Source organism: Lathyrus oleraceus, chromosome 5 (genome assembly GCF_024323335.1).
Source record: "Lathyrus oleraceus cultivar Zhongwan6 chromosome 5, CAAS_Psat_ZW6_1.0, whole genome shotgun sequence".
Taxonomy (NCBI): Eukaryota; Viridiplantae; Streptophyta; class Magnoliopsida; order Fabales; family Fabaceae; genus Lathyrus; species Lathyrus oleraceus.
Window position 1 is genome coordinate 59,580,562 of NC_066583.1, and position 10,508 is coordinate 59,591,069.

Consider the following 10,508-nt stretch of genomic DNA (forward strand, 5'->3'; position numbering starts at 1 on the left):
TACCCAAACAATGTACAAACATCAAATATAAAAAATATATTGATAACACGAAAATGTATCGTATATTTTCCTTGATTTACATTTAAAAGTCGTACCGCTTTCATTTATATTCAGATTATTTCGCAAGTGTTCGAGTTATTTTTGCAGGTATTTCAATTCCCATGCTTAAATGAGCAGAGTATAGAAAAGGAAGGAAAAGAAGAAGAAACAGCAGAAAAATCAGAAAATATGAATTTTGTGAATGTGACGAATGTCACACACCCCATCACGATTGTCACGCTACCCTTGATTGTGATGAACGCCACAAGTCCATCATGACCGTCACGTATGCAAAGTCAACGTAATGGGTTTCAAACAAAATTGGTCCACGTCGCCCCAGTCATCCCTCCTTAAACCACCTTCCCGTGAATCCCTCCCTCAACAAAGTCCTCCTTACTTTTCTCAAGCACGGAGACCAAAATGGATTATAAAAGAACGGAAGTTGGAAACTTCCGAGGGCTCTCTCTCTCTCATCCTATCTCTCTACCTTTTTTCGCTCTTGCAATTTTGTTTTCACGTTATTTTTCTTCAGCAAGCATTATTTTCTTTGACTTCAATTTGTTTACTTTTCCATTCAGAGCTTTGATTTTTTTCCCTTTTTCCTTTCCGTTTTTCACTTAGCCAAAAGTAGTATTTTCCTACATTGGGGAACTACTACAACTTAGTTAGTTTAGTTTAAGCATTTGTTTCGAAGAAGCAGAATCCTACCGACCTGTGGAGGATTGCTCAAGTACTTCAAGATTTAGCCTATTCAATTAATCAAAGTTCCAGGTTTTTTATTCAATTATTATTATTGCTTTATTATTAAATAATCAAGTTTGCTTTATTATTAAATTGTTTTTGTTCGTCTGTGTTTGCATTATTTAACAAGTCCGGCTAAACTACCGGTATCGGTATATAAACAATTTAATTAGACGGGATTTAATAATAATCGGTGTAAACTTCTTTTCTCATATAATCTTTTTGACTGTGCTTTTTAATTTGAATTTAATTAACTTTATCACGAGAGTGAGAAGCTATTTAATACGGTTTGGCCACGAGAGTGGGAAATTAACTAAGGTTAGAATCGACAATCGCGAGAGCGTGAGGGTCAAACTGATTTTAAAAACATCATGAGCACTTTAAAAGCAATTAGAACTTATTTATTTTCAAAAAGTATTTTTAACTTCAAATGGGACAGCGAGAGCGTACATTCTGACTTAAGAGTATAGTCCGAGTCAACAATCACGAGAGTGTGAGATAAAGCCTTTTAAATGAGTATTTTCTATTGAAAGGTATTTCGTAATTAAAATATACACCGGTGACTTATCGAATCCATGACAATTAATGTGTTACATACTGATATCCTTTCATTAATATTTTCTTAAAAACTTAATTTTCTTTATATTTAATTTTTGTTGAACCGAGCCTCTAAAAATCATCGCCTTAGCTAAACATAGTAACATCGATAGCATTAGTTTGACCATCGGTCCTTGTGGGTTCGATATCTTTTCAAACTAAACGACTAGACTGAGCACTTGCAGTTAAGTATCCGAAAGACTATATGTTATATACAGTCACGACACGTATCAAGTTTTTGGCGCCGTTGCCGGGGACTGATTTAGTCAAATAGTGTGATTCTTTCGTTGCGCAGTATAGGCTGAGGCAAAAACTAATTCCTTTCCCTTATTTCTCGATTGTAGGCCAAGTACTCGCTCACAAGGCAAAAACTTAGTACCTCCAATCACAGAATTAAAGCGTTTCTTGTATTTAAGACGCCGAGTACTAGAGTACCAACGAAGGTACAATATTCCTGATATCATCATTCCTACTACTGAACCAGTTGAAAAACCAACCATGGCTGCAGTGGGACCACAAAATCGTCCTCTTAAGTTCTACGCTACCCCGTCCCAACAAGAACCTCAAAACAACATTGCTTCCCCTGCTATTGATCGAAACGATTTCGAGTTGAAACCCTCATTGTTATCAGTTGTCTAACAACATCAATTTGCTTGAAATCCTACGGACGATCCTAATGAACATTTGACCAAGTTTGTGCAGTACGCCGATACTGTGAAGGCGAATGGTGTATCTCAAGATGGGATAAGACTACGCCTTTTTCCTTTCTCTCTAAGAGGCAGAGCTTGGGCTTGGTTTCACTCCCCGCCATCCAACTCAGTCACTACATGGGAAGAACTGAAGAAAGTTTTCTTAGCCCGATATTTTCCGCTGAGCAAAACTGCTATGCTGAGAGCTCAAATCAACGGATTTCGATAAAAAGATGCAGAATCTCTCTACGATGCGTGAGAGAGATACAAAGACATGATGAGGATGTGTCCACATCATGGTCTTGAAGACTGGGTGATCATTCACACATTTTACAATGGGCTTCTGTATAACACAAGACTGACAGTAGACGCTGCCGCGGGCGGTGCACTTATGGACAAGCCATACAACGAAGCCTATCAACTCATTGAAAATATGGCCCAAAACCATTGTCAATGGGGAGGTGAAAGAACTCCAGTAGAAAAGTCCCAAATAAAAGGTGGAATATACGAAATCAGTAGCCTTGATCATGTCCATGCAAAGGTAGATGCACTTGTTCAAATGTTAAACAACTTGACCATAACACCCGCAGCCACCGTGGCTGCCGTAACTCCGAACTGTGAGTTATATGGAGTTCATGGACACACTGCACCAGAATGTCAGATATTAGTAGGAGTCTCCACTAATTAAGTGAATTATGCTCAAGGAAAGCCTTATTCAAATACCTACAACCCAGGTTGGAAAAACAATCCTAACTTTTCGTACAAGAACAACAAATGCCCTATATGCACCTGGCCAAGCACCTGCTGTTCCACCTGGAGATCAAAAGCCAGCTACTAATGCTCCTAGGATCCCTAGGAAGTCCAACCTTGAAATAATGATGGAAAGTTTCATAGCTACCCAAGCTCAAACAAACAAGGACTTCTTGAACCAAAACATACACACTAGTGAGCAACTTAAACAATTAGCAAACAAAGTAGATGCTTTAGCCACCCACAACAAAATGCTTGAAACACAGATTTCACAAGTGGCTCAATAACAAACATCTACTATTTCTCCTGCTGGCACATTTCCTGGACAACCACAACCTAATCCAAAAGGACATGCAAATGCCGTTATATTGAGAAGTGGAAAAAAACTAGACGGACCCGTAGATCCAAGACTTCAAATCCTGCCATGTACCAAAAACCTGACAAAACAACAATTGAGAAGGTAAGTGAACCGAAGGATAAGGAAGATAATACCCAAGAGGCCGAAGAGAAACAAAAAGCTTATGTGTATCCACAACCTTATAAACCACCCATTTCGTATCCTCAAAGATTCGCAAATTGTAAAACTACAGGGAAATTTAAGAAATTTGTTGAACTTCTGAAGCAAATGAACATCACAATACCCTTTACAAAAGCTATCACACAAATGCCCTCATATGCCAAGTTTCTTAAAGAGATCCTATCCAATAAGAAAAAGATCGAGGATAACGAAACAGTTACACTTACTACTGAGTGTAGCGCAATAATCCAAAACAACATGCCTCCCTAACTGAAAGACCCAGGTAGTTTCTCCATACCCTGTGTCATTGGAAGGTTCGTTATAGACAAAGCTCTATGCGACTTAGGAGCCATCATTAGTGTAATTCCCTTATCCATCTGTAAAAGGCTTAACATGGGAGAACTGAGACCAACCAAGATGTCTGTTTAACTAGCTGACCGCTCAATCAAATATCCTGTTGGTATACTAGAGAATGTTCCAATACGTGTAGGAAAATTCTACATTCCTACCGACTTCATAATCATGGACATCAAAGAAGATGCCACTACACCTTTTATATTAGGAAGGCCATTCTTAGCTACCGCCGGAGCCATAATAGACGTGAAAAGAGGTAAACTAACATTCGAAGTTAGAGAAGTAAAAGTTGAATTCATCTTGACATAATTATTACAAGAGCCAGCTATAGACGATACTTGTTATCTACTTGATGTCATAGACGAGTGCGTAAGAGATATGGAGGTGCAAGAAACCACACATTCTGATATAATGAAAATCCAAATCCCTCCAATCTTTGAAGATGATAATTGGCGTGAACCATACCAAAATGACAGTCTAAGTGAATGCTTAGTACTTACACCTAATCACTTGCCATGCCCGAAGAAACCAGACTTAGAATTAAAAACACTACCCAAAAACCTAAGATACCAATTCCTAGACACTGAACTCAAAAGACCAGTAATAGTCAACGTAAACTTAGGATAGATTGAAACTGAAAAGTTACTAGATATCTTAAGAAAATATCCAACTGCGTTAGGCTACAACATCGCCTCTCTAAAAGAAATAAGTCCTTATATCCGTATGCATCGCATTATGCTAGAGGACGATTGTAAAACCCCTAGAGAACACCAGAGAAGGATCAACCCAATCTTAAGTACTGTAGTCAAGGATGAAGTAAAGAAGTTATTAGATGCAGGAATCATATACCCGATCTCCGATAGTCAATGGGTTATCCCCGTTCATGTAGTACCCAAGAAAGGGTGTGTTACAGTTGTTAAGAACGCGAAGGGCGAATCTATAGCACAAAGAGTTATGACCGGAAGTAGAATGTGCATCGACTATAGGAAACTGAACAAAGCCACTCGAAAGGATCATTTTCCTCTGCCTTTCATTGACCAAATGCTTGAACGATTGGCTAAGCATTCCCACTTCTTCTATCTAGACGGTTATTCAGGATTCTTTCAAATTCCTATCCATATTGACGACCAAGAGAAAACAACCTTCACATGCCCTTATGGTACATTTGCCTATCGATGAATGCCATTTGGACTATGCAACGCTCCCGCAACATTCCAAAGAGGCATGATGTCCATCTTCACTGAATTTATATACGACATTATGGAAGTCTGTATGGACGATTTTTCTGTTTGTGGGCAGAGCTTTGAAGGATGTCTATCAAACCTTGAAAGGGTACTTGAAAGATGCGTAAAGGTGAATCTCGTATTGAATTGGGAGAAATGCCATTTCATGGTCCAAGAAGGAATCGTGCTAGGACACATAGTATCTGATAAAGGAATTGAAGTAGACAAAGCTAAAATCGAAATTATAGAAAATCTTCAACCTCCGAAAACCGTACGATAAATACGAAGCTTCTTAGGACACGCCGGTTTCTACTAACGCATTATCAAAGATTTCTCGAAAATTACCAAACCACTGACTGGTTTATTAATGAAAGACGCTTACTTTATCTTTGATGAGAAATATTTAACAGCGTTTGAACAATTAAGAACAACTTTAATCACCGCACCTATCATGCAACCACCTGACTAGAGATTACCATTTGAAATCATGTGTGATGCGAGTGACTATGCCGTAGGCACAGTGCTAGGACAAAGGAAGGATAAAAAACTTCATGCGATCTACTACGCAAGTAGAACCTAAGATTATGCCCAAATGAACTACGCCACCACTGAAAAGGAACTTCTAGTTGTTGTGTTCGCTTTAGACAAATTTCGTTCCTACTTAGTATGAGCGAAATCATCATCTATACTAACCACGCTACTATTAGATACTTGCTAAGTAAGAAGGATGCCAAACCAAGACTCTTAATATGGATCCTACTCTTACAAGAATTTGACTTAGAAATAAAATAAAAGAAAGGTATTAAGAACGTAGTAGCAGACCACTTATCACGAATCGAAGGGAATAAGCCTAAACAAGTTCCAATCAATGAAGATTTCCCTTACGAACGACTTATAGCCCAAATGGAAAGTGACATGTCTGAGCTAACCTTAAATGATATCGAAATAGAAGAATTTGTGGAAGAAATTTATACGAATATAACTCTGCCATGGTATGCTGACTTTGTCAACTACCTAGCTACTGGAGCACTTCCACCGGACTTATCATACGAACAAAAGAAGAAATTCTTTCATGATCTAAAACAGTACTACTGGGACCTTGCTGAGCATGGTTACATACTCAACAAAGGGTTGATTTCCTTTAGGTTGTTTGGTATTGATCTCACTTATAACCGTAGAGACCTTGCTGACCTTCTAGGATTTCCTAGTGGCCCATTTGTATTCACTACCCGCCAGGAGGAATTGATCAATGACATTGACTTGGATTACTTTTGGGGTAGTTTAATTGGAAATCACCACCCTGACCCACACCAGATGCACTCTGATGCGATACACAACCCTGTTATCCGATACTTCCACAAAATACTAGCCCACAACCTATTTGGAAAAGAAGAGAACAACACCTTAGTGTCAAGGGATGAACGTTTCATCTCACTCTGTGTCGACCAAGGCCGACATGTCAATGCTGTAACATTCATGATGGAAATATTTGTTTACCTTGCACTGAACAATCGTTCCCCAATCCTAATAGGCGGCCTATTAACCATGATAGCTGATGCTATTGGACTTAGACACCCACTTAACAAACTTACACCTTTTGGAACCATCCGACACATGGATATCGACTTTTGCTTCGATCGAAGAATTTTAGGAAACCTTGGACCGGACACTTTTGACTACCTAATTAATAATGAAGTTGTCTAGCTATTTACCTTACCAAACCATGAGAGAAAGAGTGTTCATAACCGTAATAACTCGTTATATGATTTAGATGAACATCACATTGCTCCACCATCATCTCCTGAGACACTGTAAGACCCCAATTTTGTCCCTAAGATCCCTCATGGCATCATAACATTGCATTGCATAGCCTTAAGGATCATTGAGCATCCTGGTTCCTTTTCCCTTTGGGTGCGACTTCTTGAGAGTGGTTTGAGATCACCAAGCATGCTTGAATTTTATATCATTGCTTTTCTTATTTTGTTTACTAACCAAAAGTACAAAAATATGTCACTAACATCTTTTGTTTGTAGCTTGAGCAATTACAAGGTCCAAAGCTTCTAGGAGATCCTATGTACAAAGACATGGTCAAGAAGAGATGATAGAAAGCATGGTAATGGTTCCCAAAGCTCTCATCCATCAAATGTGCCTCCCTAGTACCTCAATGAATCATTTTTGATCAAGGAAAGTCAAAGGATTTGAGGTTTGTTCCCCAGAGAAACCCTAATTCATCTGTGCACCACAATGCCTTGCTCATGAAGCAACCTCAACCCATGGTCAAATATAATCAAGGGTAGTTCTTTAACTCTTCATTTCATGCATATTTGAGCTTATTTTAGTGTCCTCAATCATCAATTCATCAAGATATGAGTTGTGGACTTGGAAAGTTGATTAGTCAATTCATCTGACTATCTTGAAATGCACTGAGACCTAACTTTTTATATGTTGGTCAAATGGAGATGGTCCCAAAAGAAAAAATGTTTGTAAGGACAATATGAACAACGTTCATGTTCATCAAAATTTGATTTGAAACTTGGAAGACCATCTTCCATTCCAATACATTATAGGTCATTTTGACTGAAACCCTAATTATGGGTCAACTTCCCAAGGACATAACGCATTAATTTTTTATGATTTTGAGGTGGTATCAAATTCATTGGAAAGCTTAAGATGTCTACTTCAAATGTTATGTTGAACAAAATCTCAAAATCTCAAAGGAAACACATGTGATAATGCAAGACATTATAGGTCCTTTTTGGCCAAAGGCATTAAAATTCAAAAAAGTCCAACTTCAAAGGCCCATAACTTCTTCAATAAAAATCCAAATGATGAAACATTTAAGTCCATTTTGATTGTATTGAAAATATCTACAACTTTCATGTTGGAGGTGTTTCCATTTGAAGCTTGTATCATCAAAACAGAAGGGCTTGAAAGTTGGCCAATTTTAGAAACCTTGCTTTGACATGTTTTGCACATCACACTTTAAACTCAAATTTCCTAAATTTACGCATTCCAAATGGATGTTTGACCAACATAAAAATTGTTCCTTACATCAAGACCTTTCCAACCATTACTCACATGGCTACTTTTGGATTTGGAAAATATCATTTTCGAAGAGGAGAACTTTAAGTGCATTTTTGGGAAACTTGATTCAATTACCATGCATAAGCTGATTGCATCAAAATTGCACGTCCATTTCATTCATTCATGATCTCAGCTTGCCAATCCATGTGGAATTGGGCCCTCCATGCCCCTGTACAGGCCCATGCATGGAGGCCCCCTTCATTCATGCAAGTTTGAAATCACACTTTCAGCATGGCATTGGCTATAAATACATGGCATGTGAGCTTCCATTGGACACGCTAATTCAACCTGAAATGCTGCAGAATTCTTTCCATAGCCATCACTAAAGAAGCAAGTTCACTTTTCTCATTTTTTTTTCAGATATGAAATTCAACTTCATCTGGTTGAATTCTCAGATCTAGTGCTTCTAAACCTTCATCATTTATCTCATAGAACTTTTGTTTTAGCAAAGCAAGCAAGGCATCGTGCTCAAATCACCAGAACTCAAGCTTACACTCCAACTGGTATTTTCTTCGATTCTCCTCATCGATTTACCTTTTGACTTAGATTGTGTGTTGGCTGAAGTTCTCTCAATAGAGGCATCATGTTTATGCATTAAATTTTTTAAATCAATTGAGTTCATGATGAACACTAGATTTTTCCATCTTTGATTTCTCAGACTATGGAGATCTAGAGGGAAAATGGATGGTACATGGATGATGTACATCATCCCAGCTTTCTAAAGATGTATAGATCGTGCGTTTTCATTAAGATTTGAAGTTCTGCAACTTTGGCCGGAAAATCCGAGCTCACCGGAGAAGACGGTGGCTCCGGTGGCTTCATCATCTCCAGTTTGAATCCTGGCCGTGTGATCTAATTTCCAGATGCAATCAGGAGCGTTGCTTGTTATGACTTTCATTTGTTTTCCATGTGAGCGCATTGGCTGAGGATCACCATAGGCGCGCATCTTTGGAGCGTGTGATCTGCCAGCTCAACTAATGAGCTCAGATCTAACGCTCCACGTTTTTTTGCATTTTTATTTTCTGGTTTTAATTTCTTTAATTCCAATTATTTTTAAAAATCAATATCTCTTTCATTTTTTATCCAAAAATTATGGGACCAATTGCATTATTTCCCAAATAATTTCTAGTTTCTATTTCTGACTTTTAATAATTTTTATTTTGTCATTTGATATTTTTTGTGAATTTTCTCTTTTCTGGTTATTTTTAATTCATTTTAAATAGTTCTTGATATTCAAAAAATGCAAAAATATTTTCCTAACCTATTTGAATGATGATGGATCTATGAAAAATATTCTCATCAATTTTTGAATTGATTTGAGATTTATTTGAGATTTTAGTTCAATTAGGTTATTTTTATTCATTTTAAATTGATTAAAAATAGTTTCTGACTTTTAAAAATGCTGAATTTTTTTGTCAAACTTTGTTTGACCTTGTTGAACTTAGGATAAATCACTTGGACCTTTTAAGTATGATTGGAAGTGATTTTGAAGTTTGACCTTTCCATTTTTTTTATTCAAGTTTATTTCAATATTAAAAATGCCAAAAATAGTTTATTCATTTCTTGACTTCCAATCTTCATCTCACTTCTATTTTTGATTGTTTGACCTTGACTTTCAATGTTATTGGTCAACATATGAGGATTGGTACATTGTATTTCATTTAATGCATTTTAATTTTTGCCATTTCCATTTCTCTTATCCATCTTCTCCTTCTTCTTCTTCTACTTCTTTTCTTTTTGATCAATGAGTTGAAGGTTGATAAGTTAGCCTTGATTAGGGAGATTTAACCTTCCTTGATTCAAATCTAATTCATCTTGATCAATTGATCAAGTGAATGGCTTTGCATTAGGGATAGGTTGTCTTCTAAATCATGCAAAAGGCTTAAACCAATACAAGATCATTTCTCTTCTTGTTTTTGGCATGGAAAGTTGTTGGGACTTGGTTCACTAATCAAGACTCCTAACTTGTGTTTATTGCCTACATTATTATTTACCAGCCTCAGATAGTTGTGACTTCTACATAAGTCCAATTACGATTGCTTAACATAGCGCTAAATTTGCCTTATGGTGCACTAACTACTAACACTAACCATTGACAATTAACATTTACTTTATGCAATTTACTTTTATGCAATTTACTATTCTTGCACATATTATCCATTTGCTTTTCTCTTTGCTCATTTGAGCACATGTTTATGTTAATGCCATTTGCCTTTTCCTCACTTGAGCACATAATTGTGTATATATTATTATGCTTGTGTCTTTGTTTTGATTGTTGTGGACCAAATGCAAAGAAATGGACTTAGTTTCTAGGACTTCCCCTATGCAAAGAAATGGAGATTTGGACTTAGATTCTAGGACCCTTCCTTATGCAAAATTGGAGTGAAAGGATCTTAATGATGAAGATGGATTAGAAGGACCAAATCTCTAAAATCACTTTTGTCCATTCTTGTTTTATTTCATGAAACTTTTGATGTGTGTGCTTTTGTGACTAGGGATTCTATGAGCTTAATT

At 37.1% G+C, this 10,508-nt stretch overlaps 1 non-coding gene across 1 annotated transcript; it reads right to left on the bottom strand.

Moving 5' to 3' along the window:
* Positions 1-2,262: 2,262 nt before the first annotated feature.
* On the bottom strand, positions 2,263-2,369 carry LOC127089167 (small nucleolar RNA R71). The gene has a single exon (XR_007790939.1). It is a non-coding gene; the product is annotated as a small nucleolar RNA R71 (small nucleolar RNA).
* Between the last annotated feature and the right edge of the window lie 8,139 nt (positions 2,370-10,508).